Source organism: Rhodnius prolixus, unplaced genomic scaffold (genome assembly GCF_049639745.1).
Source record: "Rhodnius prolixus isolate KJV_2025 unplaced genomic scaffold, Rpr scaffold_1, whole genome shotgun sequence".
Taxonomy (NCBI): domain Eukaryota; kingdom Metazoa; phylum Arthropoda; class Insecta; order Hemiptera; family Reduviidae; genus Rhodnius; species Rhodnius prolixus.
The window spans coordinates 46504092-46526738 of record NW_027411581.1 but is presented as its reverse complement, the minus strand read 5'-3'; the positions used below and the strand labels follow the sequence as shown (position 1 = coordinate 46526738).

Below are 22647 nucleotides of genomic sequence, written 5' to 3'. Positions count from 1 at the left end.
TTCTTAAGAGAATCTTTATGTATACATTGTGCTTTGTTATTGTTTGGTAATTACAAGCTAATTAGTGTGTAATACGGAGGTTTTGTGACAGTTGCAAACGTTCACTTTTAGAGCGAAATTCTTTTCTAATGGCCAGTTGAATGTGACATTCACAGCAAGGCCTAGAAACATGGAAAAATCCCAAGAAATTTAGTAATTTGAACCTTTTTACCTACACGAAACACGAGCTTCTGAAATAAATACTGGTAAATTGTGACAGGAGCCCTTAGTTCATGAACATTTATATATTGTTAGCTATATATTTAGTTCATGTAGCATATGTGCGTGGTGTATGGGGCATCCGATGTGCTCCTCTCAAATGACTTTTTGAAAATAAGAATGTATACATGGTCTGCTGAATATGCTGTTGTATGTATAAAGTAAAATTAAAACACGATGCAAGCGTTTCAGTATTTAAATTTATATTTTTTTTTGTAAACTTTTCAAGCGATTATTCCTACCCAATTTTCTGTTTTAAATAAAAATGTATTCCTTCCTCCTTTAAGATGTTTGATTATCAAGCAATTACAGAATTTACGTTCTTATTCTGTTACTTTACTCCGATCTGACAAGAACATGTTATTTACATTTACTGTGTTCATATTACAAAATACTAATTTCACTTATTACGGTACACATCGCTGGCCTGTGCTTTATAGCTAGACTCTTATTCTGGAAACTGAGGGGTTACATCGTTCAGAAGCATTTGGATTTGAAAGACAATTGAAACCAAAGGCAGAAATATAATATAATGTAAAACAAAATACAGTTCGTACTTAAACACAAATAAAAATTAACTAAATCACCTAATTTAATAAAATTAAAGTTTGTGTAAAGTAAATCAACAATAATATACAACAAGTGAAGTGGAGGGAAGAATGAGGTTATCCACCCAAAAAAATAGAGAGAAGAAGAACATTTTTATAGAAATATTTTAATAATTTCTGTATAAATCAATATATTCTTCTATGTACATGAATAACATGCGCTCTATTTTATGATAAAGGCTGTGGAAATGAAGGAGGTCTAAGAAAAGGGAATATTTTAGGAATGTAACGAATAACATTTTTATTTTTTTAATCGCTATTGATAGAGAATTCCAGAGAGAAGTTGCATAGACCAGGTTGGCTCTATGGACTTGATGGTGCGATATCAAGGAAGGATCTGTTGGATTAACTGAGTTTTTTAAAATGCAAAAAGGAATTTAGATAGGGGCAGTTAAAGGATTTTATAGGTATGTAACAGTAAGAGATATGGCCTATGGAAGGATGGTATTGCCTAGTTTGTCGTTTGTAGTAGTGGTAATTTTATGGAAGCGGAAAACCGTAAACAAATATAAATAATGTCTGAGGTGAAGTGTTTTTTTTTTGAAATCCTACTGTAAACGGTGCAGCATAAATTAAAATAAGGAATAAATCAAGAGAAGGACGTCTGGCGAGCAGATATTGAAAAGAAATTGCGATTATTTTTTCAGCTGTACAAGGTTGAGAAGAACCAGTGAGGTTTATGTCATCCACTAAAGAAAACTACCTTAAATTATTCTACAACCATAGTAACAACTGCCACAATAACAATAACAGAGGAACAAGGATCAGATCATGTTGCCTCCTACACCCGGGTAGTGGGATCTGTGCCGTGTTAGGGTACGTTTAATCCTGTGTTCCTGTTCAAGTTTTTTCTATCCTACTCCTGCTCCTTTTCAGGCGGGCTTCAGGTTTCACCTCCATTCAGATGTTAAGATAAAATAAGATTCTAGTAGGGCGACCCTTAAGGCCTACGCCACTGCGACCCCTTTGGATCTATAGAGGCTCCCCTCACTCTAGAGCCCGTCCGTTTAATCCAGACTCTTAATTCTGGAGAGCGACTCTTGGGTAAAGCTCTTCAGGCCTTGGTTTTTCTTCCCTGAGAAGTAACATCCTTAGCCAGACAAGCCCCTCTCATGACACAACACGTGCAGTGCCATTTCCTCCTCTTCCTTACAGAACCTACGAAGGCTATCATTCGCCAGGCCCATGCGATGTATGTGTTTTCTAAGCCTGCAGTTAATAGGTCTACAATAATCTTTATAGCCCCACGGCCTTGACGGATTAATTCTGCGGTCAGCCCATTCAGATGTTACGGACTGAGCTTACATACTTTAATTTCTTAAATTATCAAATTAAATAAAGCCTAAGGCAAAGGCTAGGAATCGGTTCCAACTGGACTACAATACAAATTAGCTTTGCTGGCCGCACCTCTAACAGCTCGGCTACCTATATTAATGAATTCAAAACTCTTATAAATTCCCTCATTACACTCCTTAGATGTGGTACTGAAGATTAGTTTTGAGAATTAGATCAAATTCTTCGCAATTTAAGAAAAAAAGTAAGAGAAAACTTCTAAAATGAAGGGAAAGTGTGCAAAAGTAAACATTATTTCTATCTTACTCTAATTATTTAATTCCGATAAAATATATTTTATATGGGGGCACACCAAAGAATCTAAGGGCTTCAAATGCTCTTAATCTGATTCCAGGCAATACTTCGCTAAAAGTATGCACTTTACAATAGCTAACTTGCATTCAACTTACAAGTCAACTAACCAACTTGATGAAAACCTTTAGATTAGTGAAACTGTTCGCGACATATTTTTATTTTTTATTGAAATTTTTCCGATTTCCTTTCTACAGTTAACTGAAAAGTTGATGTTGAATAAATACGAACCAGAGAAGTACACATGTTCTGTGTTTGATTTCTTTTATTTTGTTTAAAATATTCTCTGTAGGTATGCAAGTATGTATTAAGAGGATAATGGTGAGAGGAGAAGTGGAAGGGTAAGCGCTAACTTGTTGCTGTTGGCTGCACTAACACACTGACACAATCTACTAAAGCACAAACACACACAGCGACAGTGTATGAGAGAGAGCTGCTGTATTGATCGCTCGCCGCTACTACACTACTTCCAGCAGGTCCTACCATCTCTTCCAGACCAGCTAACCAAACCTATCTCCAGCCAGTACTCTACCCGGACCAGTTACCTACCTACTAGGCCCATCACTATCTCCCACAGCTAACCCGATATGGAAGTTAATAGCAATCTCATGGATGGCCTCCACTTTCCAATATCAGTTATGTTTCCTAGCTTGTAGTTAGAGCAAATACAAGAAAGTAATAACCAATTAAAATATGTAGTCATTTATTTTTATTTTCTAAACAAAGTGGTAGAAAATTTAAATTGGTTATTTTAAACTAGGGAAGTCTGCAAATTTCAAACCTTATCTGTACATGCAGATGACAAGTAAATATATACATAAAAAAAAGTCAAATTTATATCGTTTTTGCGTGATTCTTCAACCGCCCAACTAGATTGAGCAGTATAATTACAAATTTACATGAACTGCACATGTTTGTAGGTAGATTTAAATAAACTTCAAGAAGCCAATTTCGAGATAGAGAGAGAGATGGTTTGATTAAAAAGGATCGTTCCTGTTTTTCCTTTTTCTTTCTTCCTGAAATTTCCTTCAAACTTTTATTTAACGACAAAATTTAATCCTCTTTAACTGCGCAAAAGATATAAAAGTTCCGGGCGCCAATAATCTCAGATGTTGACGCGCTTTAAATCATTAAAAAAAATAAAGAAGATCCTACGTTGAAATCCAGCAGCCTGCACTTAGATTTTTGTTTCCTAGGAGCATCTTGCTTCTTTTATGTACATAGATCGTGAAGTAAAGTAACGAGATAACATTGTCTGAGCGGAGGTGCCTTTAAAAAAGCTCCTGACGCCATTAATCGACACGCATTAAATTCAAAAATTGAAATAAAATAAAAAACATGTAGTGAAACATTTTTTTTTAAATAACCAGCACCAGCTGGGATTTGAAGCTTAAATTTACGATTATCAAAAACCGCAAAGGCTATGTGTAAAATATATCAAATAATTTATTAATTACAGAATTTAGGGAAGGGATCACGTATGAGGTTAGCATACTGGACTCCCACGCGGAGGTCCCGGGTTCGAATCCAGCAGCTGACCCTTAGATTTTCTATTCCTAGGGGCTTCTTACAGCTCACTGTCCGGTGATGGACAGTGTTGTCTGTAACGAGAGAACACTGTCCGGAGGCCGGCAGTGCACTGGAAAAAGCTCCGGGAGCTAATAACCTCAGCTGTTGATGCGCAAAAAAAAAGAAAAAAAAAAAAGAATTATATTCGTACAAATGTCATACTTTGAACAAGTTTGATCATCATGGAAATGATTGAGGATTGTCTCTACCGTAAAGTAATTTTTTCCGAGATACTTTTTGGGAATCGCAAAACAGAACCAACGACATTTATATAATCAAAGTGCTAAACTTTCCACCATGCTTGTAACATCGCTCCCATCAATTGTTGGGTGTAGAACTAGCTAATTCGCACTAGAATTCCTTGCATTATAAAAAAATTGGCAATATATATGCAACATCCCATTGAACGTGAAGAGGCAAAACATTTCTTTTGATTCAGTCGACTCCCTTCTTTGGTCTTGGAATAAACTTTTATAAATAATAACAACTCAACAGTGCAATTCTTCTTGCAGAAAATTCTTACAAAACTAAAGATAACACAACCTAGCAATAAACGAAAAATTTAACGCTCGAATAAAGTGCCATATTAATATTACTGATGTAATTAATATAAAACATAAACAATTAACAAATAAGCAAGACGAAAATTCTAGTTTGAGATCTCAAACTCGTTACAACCTCATATTAAAAATATCAACTCAATGCAATGTTTCCTATAACGGCAAATTAAGTAAAAACAATACATAATTTCACTTAAGGCGGAAAATGAAACTAACTGTAATAGATTAACCTCACATCCTGCTGCCATGGACACGCTGCACTGTTTATAATGGGTCCATTAACCCAGACACGTACAAATTGCTTCTTGTGTAAGAAAACTTTCAGCATTAAGGAACTGTGTTGTTGTTTTATATTTACGGGTGAATTTTTCTTCATTTTTAACTTAGCCACTACACTGACCAAAGGCTCGTGGTAACTACAACTTGCGTAGTTCATTTACGCAAAAGGTCCAGCCAGTCTCCGTACTCAACCGGTACAATACAGTGCTCAAGTATCTTGTCACAAACTTAAATTTCTGATTTAGAAAATAGAATGTTAAAGTAAATTATTATAAATGCAACAATATAACTTTGATTCTTAGGTGTACTATTTGTTCTCTAAGTTTATCTAAGCAGGATACACTTTCTAGCACAGACATTGCGAAATACTTAGAACTCCACATTAACTCAAGTCTCAAAAACAAGAATTAAAGAAAGGTAATTACTTTCTTAAGATCTTACTTCTGCGACGACAATATTAGCCTCAATTTGAAGTTAAGGATGCTATGCCTGGACTTTCATTTGTGTGGAACTGAAGCTTGAACTCTCAAAATAAACACAATGTGAAGACTCGAGGCTTTTGAGGTGTGGCTAATAAGACGCATCTGGAGGAGCTCTTGGGTGTTGAGGGTAATCCAACTGCAAAGTTCTAGTATGAGCAAATACCCAACGGGAACTGTTAACCACCATGAAAACCCGTAAGGTCGAATGCCTGGGCCATATCTTGAGGAGTGAAAAGTACAGTCTTCTCCAGTTGATTATAAAAGGAAGAATTGAGGGACGTGGCGGTGTGGTGATGAAGCAGCGGCTAAGAAACGTCACAGATTGGAACGGTATACGGAGTACCGGAGAGCTCTTTCACGGGACGGAGAAATAGGAGGCGTTCGCGAAAATGTTTGACAACGTTCTGAAAACCGGATATGCCACATAAAGAATTACTTGATGAGCATTCAAGAAGTATAACAAAAGTTGACAACAAAGTATGGGGATTTGGCAACAATTTGAGCAAACCTAATTTGGTTAACCTATTTGAAAGTAGAAGGGGCATAGTTAGCCAAGTATTCCAATATTAACGTCTACAATCATGATGTCCAAAATTCTTCGCCGACTAACTGATGCTCCTTATTGTGTTTACGATAGAACAATATACATAATGAAAGTGATCACAATACTCTCTGAGATTTAAAATTATACTAATACGAGGGGGTACCCAAAAAAAACGGAATTATTTTTTAAAAGCTATTTATTTACAAATTTTTTACAGAACAACCTTATCCCCTTCAAAATACTCTCCATTACAACTAATACATTTGTCCCACCGGTGCTTCCACTGTTCGAAACATTTTTTGTTGTCATCTTTAGAAATGGCTGACAGCTCCTACTTCGTTTTTTTCTTGACCTCTTCAATGTTGTCAAATCGGTGACCTTTCATGCCCTTTTTCATGCGTGGAAATAAGAAAAAGTCGCACGGAGCCAGGTCAGGCGAGTAAGGTGCGTGGGGCAGCGGAACCATGCCATTTTTAGCCAAAAACTGTGTAACAGAGATGGCTGTGTGTGCAGGTGCATTGTCGTGGTGGAAGAACCAGTCTCCTGTTTGCCACAAATCGGGTCTTTTTTGGCGAACACTATTGCGCAATCTTTTCAAAACTTCCAAATACAAGGTTTGATTGACGGTCTGACCTGGGGGGGACAAACTCTGAATGGACTACGCCTTTGGCATCAAAAAAGCAAATCAGCATTGTTTTGATGTTTGACTTGACTTGACGACATTTTTTTGGTCGGGGTGAAGATGACGTCTTCCATTGGCTCGACTGTTGCTTTGTTTCTGGGTCATAACCATAGCACCATGACTCATCACCAGTAATGACCTTTGACAGAAAGTCTGGATCAGTTTCAAGCTGTTGTTTCAAAGCACGACATGTTTCAACTCGATGTTCTTTTTGATTGTCAGTCAGAACTCGAGGAACAAACTTGGCAGCAACCCTTTTCATCCCCAAATCTTCCGTTAAAATTCGCTGAACCGAGCTCCAAGATAACCCACTACTCTCTGACAGTTGATCAATTGTCTGTCGACGGTCTGTGAACACCAGCTCTCGAATTTTTTCAACATTTTCGTCGATTCGGGCAGTTGATGGACGTCCAGAACGAGGTTTGTCATCAATCGACATGTCGCCATTTTTAAACCGAGTAAACCACTCGTATACTTGAGTTTTTCCCATAGCGTCATCTTTGTAAGCTGTTTTCAACATTAAAACACTTTCAGCAGCATTTTTGCCGAGTAGAAAACAAAATTTCAGAGCTGCACGTTGTTCACTTAAACTTGCCATCATAAAAAACGAAAAAAGAACAAAACAGCGCTGATAAAAACAATCACTGCAGATGAACAGAACAAGCCAGGCAGACAACACAGACAGGACTGAACTGGCAAGGAATTGCGCTATACACGTCTAGCGGCAGAAATGCGTACTACATAAGCTCCATGCGCGGCAACGCAATTCCGGTTATTTTTGGGTACCCCCTCGTATTGAAGTTGAAGGAAAACAAGTAAACGCAACAAACAATTTTTCCAAATATACAAAATTTATGGAATAATTACTATAAAAAGTTTTACTAAAAATTAAGGGAGAAATAAAAACAAAATTTTTAAAAACTAAAAGGACTAATAAAAATAAAATGCTTCAATCAAGAAATACAAATTATCCACTCATTATGCACCTGTGAGTCGAAACGTTTGGAATTTAATGAAATTAAAACGAAACAATACGAAGCAAAGTCTATTATGGATTTTAAATGAGAACTTTCGAAAGTGCAGCAAATTACTTTTTGACCAAAGTGCAGTGAGTTAGTAGGTTTGCTAAGCCATAGATAAGACAGCGAGTTATTCACACGAAATTCTATTCATTAAGGTAAGGCATTATTTTTATTCCTTCAATAAATATGGTTTCATATTTTATTTTAACAAATAACACTACTTCTGTCCCTTCTTTATTAAAATTATGTGCATTGATATACTAGGGATAAAGCTACTGCAAGCTACAAGTGGTTTTGATTAATTTTAAGCTTCATTTAATTTCTAGTTTCATATTATGATTATTATTCCTTTTTGTATGACTTTATATTTCATCAATATTTATTGATACGTTCTAATATACCCAAATTTCACAATTATTATTAAAAGTAAACTAAAGTTATAGCTTATTTTTTCAGGCGAGGGTTAACGTCCAACAGTGACACAGATGTCAGCATTCTGAAGTTAGCAAGCGCACTATTTTTCTAACTCTATTTACCTAGGAAGTTAGAGTAAGGGAGAGTAAGGGAGTAAGGAATTCTTGGGAGCAGATCCGTAAGCAAAATGGCCGCCCGAAAATGTGTCAAAAAAAAACTAAGGGACTTGCCTAAAAGTAGAAGATATCAATTTTTCAGCTAAAGCTGTGCCTGCACACTCAATCTATTCATTAAAAGTGGTTTAACCTTTTGTCTTATGCACTTTTCGAATCGTACAGTCCTTCACAGTAATATTGTAAAGTTTTTCTAAAATAACTTTACTTACACAACTAATGCCTGCCACTAGTTATTAAATATGTGGGTTTGATTAAATAATAAAACTCGCTAAAGTTGTAAGTAATAACCTGATTTATTCACACATTAACATTAACTAACATTAACATTTACTAGCAACTAACGCTATTCATTACAGTCACCATTTACAACAGTCACAACAGTTTACTGTTACTTACTCACTTCGTAACGCCACAAAACTGTTCTCCGACTGACCACTGGTCCGCACTGCACCGAATTGCACTAGTCTCAGCTGCACTAAAACAGCTCTACTCATCAACTGACTAATTTCCCAACTAGCTACCACTGAAGCACTCCACAACACTGACTCTCCAAGACTAACTCATAAACTTGACTAATAACTATAAACTCTAATAACTCCTTAAAACTTGCTTGAAACTCGATTAACACTCTAAACTGACTTCTCCAGCTGTGTCTGCCTCCTTTTAACTGCGTGCCTCCCTCCAACTGGGACTGCCCTCCTCCAACTCTCTGAGCATAAGTTTCCACGCCCTCCTGACGTTCATTGGCTGGAGAAAACATACTGCCACCACCTCAGCTGTGAGCCGCCTCCTCCCATTCTCCGCCTCTCTCCAACTCCGTCTGTCTCACTCTCACCTGTCAATCACTGGCTGGGAAACACATATGCCACCACCCCAACTGAGGCCTTTCTCTTAGCTGGCTTTTACACAGGTCACTAACTCCTTGAACAATCTAGCCCTTTCCTTTCTAGTTCAAGTAAAGACCGGCCCTTTTGTCTACCCAGTGGTGGCCTGTTACCGGCTTTAGTCGCTTAACCCCTAGAACAATCTAGGCCTTTCTTTTCTGCCACAAGTAGATACCGCCCCTTTTGTTTATGCAGTGGCGGCCTGTTACTGACTTTGGTCGTTCAACCTCTAGAACAATCTAGGCCTTTCTTCTCCGCCCAGGTCAACTTCGTTACAATATGTTGCTCTGGGTAGGATTCATCAGTATAGCAGCGAAGCTAATCGTTGATGAAATACGAGGGATGGATGTAGAATTTTAGATTTCTGATGGTTACTGTCACTTTCTTTTTACAGTAATCAATAAGGGAAAGGAAGAATATGTAATTTAATTAAAGTGAATCCAAGGTCTACACAACAATTTACCACAACATGTTTGCATAATTAAAGGGTGTAAGGTGCGGTCGTGGATGCACGAGGAGAGAAAATGTGGTAATAAATCCAGTACATTCCGTATCTATCTATTTATACATAGATATATGATTCTTGGATGGATTTTACAAATTTATGTAGATACATTAGCATGGTAATAACAAAGGCTTGCCAAACCTTCTATATTCTAATATTAAGAGTAAATAAGGAATATTATTTTTTATTTATTTCAAGTCTTCATACAATATACAATATAAACTAAAACAAATTATCTTAATAACTAACAAAAATCAGAAGACACAACTGCTTGCAAGCGTCGCCGGAGTGGGCACTCCGGATTTATTCCTTTGTAATTAACAAATCAATCTATTAAAGAGAAATCTAAACTAAACTCACAAACATGATCGTATACTGATTGAACAACATTACTCAGCACTATATTTTATTAAACTAATAATTGTATTACACATTTAACAACTTCCCTCGAAGTTCATAAGCCTCTTTACAATAATTTATCAAGGTGATCCAGTCAGCTCCACTAAGAAGATCTATCATTTCTTCGACCAATACATTTTTTTTCTGAACCATTTACTTTTAATAAATGCTATAACGCGAACACGCAACCAAGAAGTGATGTAACGACTCTACTTCATTTAAAAGACAAAGGGAGCAGAAATTATATGTATTTAATTCAAAAGCCGTCTGTTTCAACCTTAGAGTGCCACTCCTAATCTTCATAATAAGCCTTACACTTTCTAAGGGGAAATATACTATTTAAATAGTTCTTAGTACCCAAATCAAATTGCAGCGCTCCATAATGCTCATAGAACTCTAAATTATTTAGATCCAAAACAAGCTTTTCCTTAATCTTATTTTCTAAATTTTTACGTATTTCCATAAATACAATTCCCCACTCATGTATATTCTCTATAGATAGCATCTTACCCATATTTAAATTATTAATCACGGTATTAATTTCATTGAACCACGATAGATTATTTTCAATAATATTTATTGACGGTTTTTTAGTAAGCCGGTCATCTGGTAACTGAAGAACTTTACAGATATAATTATGATGCAATCTGAGGATATAGAAGAATAAGGGCATTAAATGAGTTTCCAGATATAGGAAGGCCGAAGGCGTAAATAAGGAACATTAGTGTTGATTATATTCTACAGTTATATTAATGAGAGTGCCACTCCTAATCTTCATAATAAGCCTTACACTTTCTAAGGGGAAATATACTATTTAAATAGTTCTTAGTACCCAAATCAAATTGCAGCGCTCCATAATGCTCATCTTCATGAGCATCCACACTGTCAACTGGACAGCGTAGAAGCAACAAACTTTACAGGACCTTTCAAATATGAAGATGTCCTCATTTCTCGCATTCTAATGATTCCAACGGATATGCGATTTCAATTTAAGAGAATGCGATTCCCAATTCGATTGGCGTTGGCAATCACCATCAATCAAAGCTCAGGGCCAATCTTTAGAATTGTGCAGTTTATATCTAGAGCCGGATTGCTTCTCACAAGGACAATTATATGTTGTAGAATCGGATTACCAGACAGTCTCTATATCTGCACAGACAACTGAACAACAAAAAATATAGTAGACCCACAAGCATGGTGAAATTAAACATATTAGAAACGTGTGCTATCTCTTTTCTTTCCATTTAGCCAGACAGAGCCACAGCAACGCGTGGACGGGTACAGTTAGTAGTAAAATAAATACTTATTAAAATATCTAGAATAATTAGGCTGATTTGCGCTGGGAATAGGGTAATTAGGGAATAAAAGTTATTATTGCACATTTAGTGCCTTGAGGTTCTGGACACCCACGCTCTTAAACATTTGACATCAATATCATAGATTTGCCAGAATTATAAATCCAATAGTTTTTTTTATTTACTTTCAAATGAAATTAACAGCTAATCTTTAATTATCATTCTAACTTTTAAAACACTTAACAATGCCAAACGGCAGAAAGTCAACTTCTGTAAAGTTGCATATCATTGGGATTCGCAATTTTCATCTTAATTTGATATTGTGCAGCGGCGGAACATTATCTATCACTGCAGAAATATTTTGAAAGAATGCTTGGAGAATCTCCAAAGAACGAGGTCTCAAAGACACTCCACAAAAAGAAAATTGTCTTGGGAAAACGTTTCGAAAAAAGTGGAAGGTATTTATTCGTAGTTAAATAGCTATTCCGCATGAGAAATTAAATAGCTGTTCTATTTACACAAGAGCAATTCCAGACGGAATCTAATAGTATGAAGTACCAAATAGACCCTGGGAGAAAGTAGCTTGTGACTTATTCACAATTCGAAATAAAACTTATTTATTGATTGCGTACTTTTTTTTTCAAAATGAGTGGAAATCAAAAAACTGAGTCAACTGGACAGCGTAACAGTAATTTCTATAATGATAATAATTTTTTCACAATTTGGAATACCAGAAATAGTATCAACAATCGGTGGCCTGCAATTCACATCTTTTCAATTAAAGACATCTGCCTAGAAATGGAATTTTCATCATACTCGTATTATCAAACCCACATTATACACAAAGCAATGGATTAGCGGAAAGATCCATTCAAACGGTCAAGAAAATAATAAGAAAAGCTCTTCACGACAACAAAGATGTAAATATGGCGCTTTTACATGGGGCGAAAATTACGTGATAACATACCAACCCCTCCTAACAAGTTGAACCCTAAAAACAACAAAGAGTAAAAGAATCATTAAAAAATAATCAAATAAAACAGAAAGAATATTATAATTAGAGGTAGCAAGCAACTTAAAACTTTACGGAAAGATAAACGAATTCGAATGTACAGTGACAAAAAATGGTTGAAAGGATAAGTGAACACACAGGGACTTAGTCCCAGAAGATGCAAAGTATTACTGGAGGATGGTGGAATGCTAACAATGAATAGAAGATAACTAAAGCCATTAAGGATAAGAAGATGAAGAGACGGATATGGAAACATTTTCCAAAAAAGTTAAACTTGCATTTCCAGTAGAGGTGAAAGACCAAGAAAAGCAGAAGAAAATACTTTAACTCAGAATCTCGTTTAAATGCCACATCACCAGAGATTTGTAATCCTCGATCACATACAAGATCTGGCAGACCAGTCTTCAAGCCGAGCAAGTTTGAAATCCAGAAGAAATATAAATAAATTAATTAAATAAACAATATAAATAACAACAATTACAATCAAAGATACAACTTATGAAAATTGTAATTAAAAATATAAAATATTAAAGAAATTGAGATTAATAATTAACCTTAGTCGTGATTTATATATTTATACTTGTTGGTGTCTCACTAGACCCATAAAGAACCACCTTAAACCCATATTTAACCATGTTGGTGACTCACAAGACTTATATAGGTCCACCTTACACTCACATTTAACCATGTTGGTGACTCACTGTACCTATGTAGAACTATTTAAAATTTTAACTTATTTTTTACCGTGACACATGTATAACAAAATTATCAAAATCTGATATAATCAAAGATAAACTATATTGAAATATCAAACAGATAACAGAATAATTTCAATTGAGTAGTTTCTATTATATATCAACATTAGTTACTGATAATTTTTATACTATAAAGGAAAAAATACAAATATGTTTTACTCACTATACATTAGTAATTTGTAAATAATTTTTATAATTTCTGTTTGCAGGTATCCTAATCACATGATTATGTAGAGAAGATCGGGAATTGAGGAAATAGAATGAGACAGGTAGGTAATTTTAAGTTATTTAAATATAAATGACAAGTGCTGGGTAAGTGCATTGTTGTGTACTCCAAATGTATTGTTGTACATCTAGGAACTTCAAGTTCTGAATCCCAATATTGATTGCTATGTTAGTTATTAATAGATTTCCCCCAAAAACCTGCTTTAATTGTGCAAGCTAATTCAATACGTGACCTTTTACCTTTTCCATTTCACAATTAATCCACACGTTTGAGACGGGATATCATTTTTATGTTCGCATAATAAATCAAACAAACTGCCATATTTTTCTATGTACGTATGTTATTCAGACCTCCCTTGCAGTAACGAAAGAAAGAAATTTATTTAACTAATTGTTGTGTAAAACTGTGGAAATTGAACTCTTTCGTAACTACGAATATTTATAACGCTCAATATAACCACTATTAGATAATACATCCCGATAATACTTCTCTCCTAATCCATCATTATCTACATTTGTAGGATTTACAGCAACAGCTTAATGCATAAAAGAGCTGACCCTTCAAACAGAATTTCTTCCTAAATCGATATCTTTGTTTCTTGCGTAACAGGAGACGTCATTCAAATCCATTTCTAAGTACTAAAAGTTTCTCTTTAATGCGGAAAGATTTAAGCATTGCTTTGCTATAACTTCAAACGATCTTTTAAAAAAAGTAGGTATTCCAGTGAAAACACTTTAATTGGAAAAGAGATAAGTTTGAGTACTTTAATGATACTTCACAAACTATGTCTGTGATTTTCGGTACATTATTGTCAGGAATACGTTATGTATAGAAAGTTTCAGGCTGTAAAGTACAAAGGCTGCGAAAGGGCACTAAGTAAAGTAAGGCAGCAGTAGTTTTCAGATAATAATCTAATCAGAGGTTTGTGCGTCTTGAAGTATTTTGAAATCTAATTGATTCAAAGAAAGGGGACTTTGAGAATGAAAGGGATCGTGCTCCATACAATATCTCATTTGCTAACTAACTCCCGATGAAGGAATTCTTAGACTCAAGCGACTCTTTTGCCTCAGAAAGTCCCCAAGCTCTTTGGAAGGTCAGTGTCAGTTTGCTTTACAAAGCGAGATTCAGGAATAGCACAGTAGCACACCTTAGAACAGTATAATTTGCACACTAAATAATAATTACCAAGATATTCTGTTATAATCCAAGTATAAAAGAATGCTACTTATATACGGTATATCATTTCTTCAGAGCGAGGATTATGAAAACAACAATGAATGGAGAACCAGAAAATGAGGTGGCATCGTGCGGTGGTGGAAATCATCATTTCCATTAATTTACAGTGGGAGAAAAAGAACAAGCAGGCTCCAAAGTTTAAGAGGAAAACCTAGACCCCATAGTGAAAAGTTCTGTGAGTCACCCAGTTAACGCGTGCGGAAATTGTATTTAACACTAGACCTTGCAGTATCGTGGTGACCAATGCTGGTATCGAGTTTATGTAGCCATCTGATCCTAATTTTATTATAAAATATCATGTTTGCTCGAATATACTGTGACTCCTATTAATATTGGGACACCTATTACAAAATGATTTAAAAGGAAAATGAAAACAACATACAAAAGTTTGGAATTTTTTTTTTTAAATTACATTAGCAACATCTGTAGAAATTATATATAAGTATAAATCGATGAAATTCCAAACTGTTAGGTAGTACTTTTTGAAAAAGTGTGAAATAAGGCTCTCAAAAATATTGGGACACCAGAAGTGCTAGAGTTTAAATGTTCAATATTTAAAATCTCCTACTATTTAATATTTGGTTGGTAATAATTTAATAATTGCTTTTTGACTTACAATAGCCCTCAAACGATCAGGCATGGATGAAACAAGTTTTTGGTTAATTCAGGTGGTGTTTTTTTTTCCTATTCTTCCAGGAAACATAGTTTTAATTCATTTTTGTTAGATATTATTCGTTTTTCTTAAAGCACTGGCTAAATGTTCAATGGGATTAAGATCTGGTGACTGCGAAGAGGTTTGGAATACTTTTGGGCAATTGTATACCAGTCACTGACGTATCACCCAAGGCCGTAGGTTTGGGGTCGTTATCTTGGTAGAATTTAGAAGACCCTAAAATACCAAATGTTTAGGCACTTTTTTCAAATTATATTTTAATATATTACTATAAACCATTTTGGGCATCATTCCATCAATAAACACTAATTCTCCAAATCCTGATGCGGACATCCAGCCCCAAACCAGAACTGACCCACCTCCACCCGGAGGTGCAGCTTTAAAACCCTTTAAAGTTGGCTGTAAATTCTTCTTTTCGAGTTCAGCATTCGCTTTCCTCCAGACCATAACCCTTCCATCTGACTAAAAAACATTAAATTTTGATTCATCGCTAGAGTATATCATTCCAAAAGTCACTATTTACATTGAAATATTTTTCGGCAAATTTCACTCTCTTAACACGATTTATCTTACTGACAAAAGGATTCTTCCAGGCTACTCTACCATGATAGTCGAGTTTTCTTAGCACTCTCCGAACTGTTTCTGCTCCTTTTTTGCTCTCTGAACATGTCAAAAATTTCACATTGAAGTTTTGGAGCACTAAGTCGGTGATCTTTTTTAATTCTTTTAATATATAACGCTGCTCTCTCTCAGAGAGCAGTTGAGGACGGCCTTTTTGTGGGGTTGAAACAATTCTTTTTTCTTTTTGGTAACGCTGAATGATGTTCCACGCAGTAGATGTTTTAGGTCCGATCAGTTTTTCTGCCTCTCTAACACTTTTTATTGTCTTTGTGCAAAGAAATTACAATTTTTCTTTGTTCAATCGTTGTATTTGTATTTTTGCGCGACATGTTATACCTGGCTTGATTTATATAAACTAATATAATTATTAATTTCATATTGAATATATGCTTAAGGTATATATTTACAAATTGTATAGATATTCGGGCAAAACCTTGGACAAACTATAAATTATAATAGTGTCCCAATACTTATGAGAGGTAGAATTTGCACTTATTATTATATATATTATATATATATATATATAGTTTTTATTCGTCGTCATTTAAGTTACAACTTAATTATTCCAATGCCTTGAAGAACAGAAACTTTACCTATATCAAGGCTCCATTAGAAGATACAACTTTCATTGAACGTGTCAATTTCGTACTTGGTACTTTAAAAGCAACTAATTTTTTAGTAAATATTTTCTCAAAATTAAAGAAGATAAAGTGCTGAGTTCCGATGATGTGGCAATACTGACAAGGTCGCATCAGGAGCTAAAATTAGCTTTTCTAGAGCTGGATGTGGCTGCTAAGAAATTTGGTTTAGAAATTAACAGTGAAAAAACCAAGTATATGGTCAATACGAGGAGAAGAAGAGTATTCCGGAACCAACGGGAGGGGGAGTACTCTTCTGAAGAGGTGAAAGAATTTAAATACTTGGGGACAGTTTTAACCTCTAATAACAGTGTCAGAGAAGATCTATGTGAGAGAATCGCAGCCGGTAATAGATGTCTCAGGGCGCTGCAACCAGTTTTCAAAAGTAAATGCTTATCCCGAGCTATTAAGATAAGAATATACGCACCAGACTACCCTGCGTCCAATCGTTACCTATGGAAGCATGGGTATTAACCAAAGTGGACGAACAAAGGTTGTGCAGATGGGAAAGAAAAGTATTAAGAGGGATTTTTGGACCTGTAAGGACGCAAAATGGCTATAAAATCAGGACGAATCGAGAAGTCGTTGAGAAGTCGGTGAGCCTGATATAGTAGCCACTATAAAGTCTGACTAGACTGCGATGGCTGGGACATTTGCACCGAATGGAGGAGACGAGAGGTCTCAGGAAAGCGTTATATGAACTCACTCACTCACTCTTCGGCGCTACAGCCCTTGTAGGGCCTTGGCCTCACTCAACACTTTATCCCAGTCGGATCTATCCATTGCTTTCCTTCGCCACTGTCTGACGCGTAGCTTATCCAAGTCCTCCTCCACTTTCTCCAGCCATTTCAATCTCGGCCTCCCTCTAGGTCTACGCCCACCGGGATGACCCTCATAGGCCTTTCGCGGAGCTCTTCCTTCCTCCATCCGGTGTAGGTGTCCCAGCCAACGTAGTCTTCCGATCTTTATACCTTTGACCACATCTGCCTCCTCGTACAACGCCATCAACTCTGCATTTTTTCTACTTCTGTACGTGCCATTCTCCACTACTGGGCCATAAATTATTCTTAATACTTTCCTTTCCCAGCATCGGAGAGCACGTTCATCAGCTGCCGTAAGAGTCCATGTTTCTGAGCCATAAAGGAGCACAGGTTTTATGATGGTCTTGTATATCACTATCTTGGCCTTTCGGGACACATTTCTATTTCGGAGGGTTGCGCTCAACGCCCACAGACATCTGTTTGCTGCAGCAATTCTATTTATAATGTCTTCTCTTATTTCATTTTTGGACGTTAGCGTAGCTCCTAAATACTTAAAACTTTTCACCCCCTCAAAACTGTGCTGTGAAGCCTGCAGGTTGCCATACCTTCTTGCCCTTCTTGTGGTTACTAAGTACTTCGTCTTGAGCTCATTTACCTTTAGACCAAACGGTGCCGCACCACTTTCCAAATCGGCGAATGCATCCTTTAGAGCTCCAGCAGACCTTGCGATGATAGCCACGTCATCCGCATATGCCAGATATTGGACCGTTCTATTATAGATAGATCCACTTGTACTCGTGGTGCTGTTGTTACGTACGGCCATTTCCAGTACTAAATTAAACAGCACAGGCGACATTGGGTCACCCTGCCTTAGGCCCTGGCTTATAGGGAAGGAACATGACAGCTCCCCTTGCACCATCACCTTAGCAACTGTGTGACTTAAGGTCATTCTAATCAGTCTTATAATTTTAAATGGGACACCCAATACTTTGAGGCAGCTCACAAGTCCCACACGGGATACAGTATCATATGCCATGGCAAAATCCACATACAGCTGGTGGAGGTCTAGATTATTCTCATAAAACTTTTCTAAAATCGATCTCATAGTGAAAATGTGGTCAGTAGTTGACCTTCCTTTACGGAATCCGCACTGGTATTCACCCAAAACCTTTTCAGCACTTATATTTATTCTTTCAGACAGGATACAAGCGAAGATCTTATACACTGTACCCAACAAAGAGATACCTCTGTAGTTCATACAACTTTGCCTTTTACCTTTCTTGAATACGGGGCAAATCAAAGCCGAGTCCCAATCCCTTGGCATTTTCTCTCGTATCCAAACCGAAAGGATTAAATCATACACTTTTTCTTGCAGTAGTTCTCCACCATGCTTTAGCATTTCTACAGAAATTTTATCTTCCCCTGGCGCCTTATTATCTTTCATTGCCGCTAGGGCATAATCAAAATCCTCTCGAGAGGGTGGTTCCGCATCATCATCTAGGGGTATTTCCTCCTGATCCAAATCCGTTTGAACTCTACCGCCATTCAACACCTCGTTGAAATGTTTCATCCACCTATTCAGAACCTCCTCTTTTCCGCTCACCAGCTCTCCAGCCTTGTTCTCAATGTATCCGAGTTTCGGTTGATAACCCCTCTTTATATTCCCTACTTTCTTATAAAACTTTCTACTTCTCTTACTGTCGAAATCACTCTGAATCTCCTCCACCATTCTTTTTTCTGCCTCTCTCTTCTTTCTACGACAAACCAGTCTGGCTCTTGCTCTCATTTCACGATACTCCTGTCCGCTTACTCTTGTTTTCCTAACTAACATTCTCTGCCTTGCATCATTTCTTAATTTTAAAATGTCAGCGACTTCGTCGTCATACCAATCATTTCTTGCCGCTTTCTTTCGCTCTCCTATTACCTCCGCCGCTGCGGTTTGCACTCCTACTTTTATCCTATTCCAAACTGTATCTATTGTGTCATCACTATCCATCGTTGCTCCACTAGAGTTTTCCTGCAAACGTTCGTTTATCTTATTTTCAAATGTATTTCTTACTTGCTCATATTTAAGTTTATTCGTGTCATACATCTTCCTTTTTACACTTTTACTCCGGTTAAGGTTTGCCAATCTCTGTACTACTTTAGCTCTGACCAGAAAATGGTCAGAATCAACATCTGCACCCCTAAAACTCCTTACATCTTGTATGCTGGTAGCATGACGGGAATCAATTAGTACATGGTCGATTTGGTTTCTCGTCATACCGTCTGGCGAGACCCAGGTTTCCAAGTGGATTCTTTTGTGAGGGAAATATGTGCTAGCAACTTTCAAGCTTTTACCGGTGGCGAAATCTATCATTCTGAACCCGTTATCGTTTGTGATCTCATGCCTACTATGGTTTCCAATCACCGGCTTATACATACTTTCGTTACCCACCTTAGCGTTAAAGTCGCCAAGAACAATTTTTAAATCATACCTGGGAATATTATCGTACACTCGTTCCAACTCTGCATAGAAATCTTCCTTCACATCTGCATCTGCATCCTCTGTAGGTGCGTGGACGCTAATTAAGGTCATATTTGAAAACTTTCCTTTTATTCGTAACATACAGATTCTTTCGTTCACTGGTTGGAACCTTAGAATTAGATGTTTCTTCTGGTTGCTAACCGCAAAACCTGTACCCAGTATATTAGCCGTGCTACCGCTATTGAAGACTGTGTAATCCTTTAGTTGCGTGATTTCCGATTTCCTCCAGCGAATCTCTTGCAACGCTGTGATGTCTGATTGGTATTTCCGTAGCTCCTCCTCCAGCCTGCGACTGGCACCCGGCTGGTACAAACTTCTAACATTCCAAGTAGACAAATTCCATAATCCACGCCTAAGTCGTTTCCGTAAAAAATCAGTCCGGCTGTTATTATTTGTTGTAGTGTTTGTAATCATTGAGTTTCGGTTATGAGGATGATTGGCCCGCAGTAACCTAGCTTGATGGAGGGGCTGCCTCCTTAAGGCTATCAAGCTAACCTGTATCTCTTAGGGACGGTAGCCCTAAGGTGTGTCCTGTCAATGCCTTTGTGGTTTATGTATGTACTGTTGTGTGAATGTAAGGGTCTGAAGTGTGCGGATGTCGTGTGCTGTGTCGTTTACTGTTCTGGTGAGTGTGCATGGTGTACTGAACTGTGGTATCCCTGTTATATGAACACCTTGGTGGAAAAAGGCCGAGGGGAAGGCCTCGACTAGGATGGTTGAATGACGTACAGGACGATTTGGAGGCCCTTGGTCCAGCAGAGATGGAGAAAGTCGGCAAGAGATAGAGAGAGGTGGAGAGCTGTAGTGGCTGAGGCTGGGGGTCCTTGAGTAAGTAAGTAAGAAAGTAAAGTGCTGAGTTCAAAAGACATTTTGACTATTTCAGTATGAGTCAATTAAAACTAGGGGCATCCAACAGAAGTTCATCAGAAGATTATCTTTTAAAACTTTTTAAAAAATTTAAAAAAATTATCCAAGTTGTTAATCATTTTTTAACAAAAAAGCTTTCCTTCTACCCACGGGTAAGTGAAGCTGATGATCACAATAATCGAAGCAATTTACCATCTTAATAGAGTGCATGTGGTTTTGAGAGCTACTATATTTTAAATTACATGGTACACTCTTCCTTGAAAGTTCCAATGATGGCAGGTTAAGTTTACATTAGCAAAGTTGAACGATTGACGGGGTTTGACTGGGTGGAGTCACTGGCTGTCGATAAGCTGTCATAGGTAATCTTGTTATAAAATGATGGTCCTTTTCCGATAATTGAACATTCCGTTTATAATGTTTATAAACTAAGTTTAGATCTTGATTTTTTTTTTTTTTTTCTTATTTTTACTTAATTTCAAGAACAATACATCAAACAAATTACCTATTCTCGATCAGTTTTTTGTTGAGCAAAAATCGTTGAATTCTTAAATATTTGTAAGCTGAATTATCGGAAGTTTACAATTCTTGTTATAAAACAGAGGACATGAATTAGAGGTACTGTGGGTACCCTTGATTGGTCAAGGTCTAAGTGCATTTCCTTCACGAAGGGGCCCGTATCGATTATGCATCTGAGCGCTATCCGCGGCCTGCTGATTATTCGCTGTAGTTCGATATTGTCCAACATTAAATCATATCGAAAGTTATTGTAAATACTTCTTATTTTTACACTTTCTTACCCAAATAGAAATTCAGTGTTCTCTTAGTGCTTGTAAAAATGTTATAAAGTTTGCTTGCATTCAAAACTTATGCCAATCTAAATCTCAGCAAGAAACTGCCAATTGCCCATTTTATTTTCTTTACTTCTGTGTTGTTGAACATCTGTAAATTAATTATACAATTTGGGCAATTCGGAGATCGGATGCTGCGGTTCACAACCTTCAAAATATTGCGAATTGCTCTTCATTTGAGTTTAAGTAATCATTATCACTATGACTTACGTATTTACCTTTTTCAGCGTTCCCTTACAGCCAGTTTTTATTTACTGGAACAACCGAACCATCATTTTTGTTTACTTCTTCCCCATTCTTACCAAGTGTTAAAAATAAAGTAACCTTATTGGCGATTACTTGGCGAACCAAGGTGAACCTGGCCCAGGATTCGAAACATATATGTATACTTTCACCTGATATAATATATCGTATATAAAAATAAACCTTGGTTGAGACCTTATCAGCTTGTAATCTAGCAAGCTGTAATTGTGCAAGGTAATGCTAAGTTTTCAGGCGAGTTTGTCACCTTAATTATGATCAGAACTGTAGATGTTACAGAACTGAATTCGATTACTGGCTGTGGCTTTGGATTCTATTTAATCTCTTAAAAGGAGAGAGAAATATTCTTGCAAAGTATTTAAATGGAATAAAACAGAATTGAGATATCGTATCTCAAAATCACAAGATAGATTAGCCTAATCTTTAGAATTGGATCACATATTATCTAAATTCTTTACAGCATTATGAGCCAACTGAAATTAAATCTGTAGGATCGCATAAAAATTAAATTATGTTTAATAAATAACACAAAATTCATTTTAACCGATGCCGAAAGGTGGATTCCAACGGCAATAGTACCGCTGTTTGAACAGAAAGGAACTATTATCTTTATAATACTACAAAGTACAGATCCCTATGATTGGAAATGAGCAAACCGCATAAATCATTGGATCTTTTGTTAACTACGTTTGCCAGGCAATGAGAGCACAAGGCATCCACTTGTGGCTCACAAATAAATATTATATGTTGGAGAGATATTAACAAATCATTTCATCTCATTGTTAGTATAAAAACCTGTATGTACATTTTATTGCAAGCGAAGCCTGCAGTAACCAACTGTGCTTACAAAGTATGAATACAGAAATAGCATCTGTTTTCAGAGAGTTTCGTAGATAATGCT

At 36.6% G+C, this 22647-nt stretch overlaps 1 protein-coding gene across 5 annotated transcripts in view; it reads left to right on the top strand.

Moving 5' to 3' along the window:
* Fife (regulating synaptic membrane exocytosis protein fife) overlaps window positions 1–22647 on the top strand; it is a 261312-nt gene that overhangs the window by 64786 nt on the left and 173879 nt on the right. For all 5 annotated transcript variants that reach the window (XR_012462484.1, XM_074141668.1, XM_074141641.1 and 2 more), the window contains exon 2: window positions 13298–13357. The gene's annotated coding sequence lies outside the window, so the exon portion shown is untranslated. The remainder of the gene's footprint in view (window positions 1–13297; window positions 13358–22647) is intronic.